Source organism: Penaeus monodon, chromosome 21, assembly GCF_015228065.2.
Source record: "Penaeus monodon isolate SGIC_2016 chromosome 21, NSTDA_Pmon_1, whole genome shotgun sequence".
NCBI classification, from domain to species: Eukaryota; Metazoa; Arthropoda; class Malacostraca; order Decapoda; family Penaeidae; genus Penaeus; species Penaeus monodon.
In genome coordinates this window covers 32,362,209-32,362,883 of record NC_051406.1, presented here as the reverse complement: position 1 = coordinate 32,362,883, position 675 = coordinate 32,362,209, and the positions used below count along the sequence as shown (strand labels likewise).

General features: G+C 42.4%; 1 protein-coding gene across 1 annotated transcript in view; it reads right to left on the bottom strand.

Moving 5' to 3' along the window:
* The window catches only part of LOC119586653, a 51,151-nt gene that overhangs the window by 26,387 nt on the left and 24,089 nt on the right, over positions 1-675 (bottom strand). The window lies entirely within an intron of this gene.

Sequence of the window (675 nt, the reverse complement as noted above, 5' to 3'; positions counted from 1 at the left end):
TCCAGCCCCTTTCCCTTTCCCTGCCTCAACATTCCTCGCCTCCCTTCTCCCCTGTGTGCAACCCCCTCCCCCCTCTTCCTCCTGCGTACTGTCCCTTGTCATAACGTACTAGCTGCCTCTGCCCTCCTCTCCTCCCCTCGAGTACAACCCCCCCTCCTCTCCCTAAGGTACTACCCTCCCACCTCCCCTTCCACACCCTTCTAAACCCAAGTAATTTGGCTTCGTTGTTTAAATGAATAACATGAATAGAGTGATATCTGGTCTCCGATCCTGGTAGGGGGAGGTAGGAACGGCGGGGGGGGGGGGTTGTAATAGAGTTAGCAAAACATCGCTGTGAGGCTATTTTGTTAATTCAACACGAGTGTAGGTAGGATATCTTAATGTTGTTAGTGTTATCTAAAATGTATATATTCTTATGTAGCTGCTCGTATATTTATTCATTCACCTACGTAGTTTCTTATGTATATTCATTCATTACTTGAATAACTTTCATTTATTTATTATTTACTTATGCATTCATAACCTGAATAACATTGTCATCGTTTTCATTGCAATAAACTAAATTCATATCATTTCCATTTTTCTCTCTTCATCTCTCTGTTCATTTCTGCAGCAAGAAACTGAAAAAGGTCTGATAAGATTTGGTAAGTTAATGAGTGGACAGATGGAGACAGA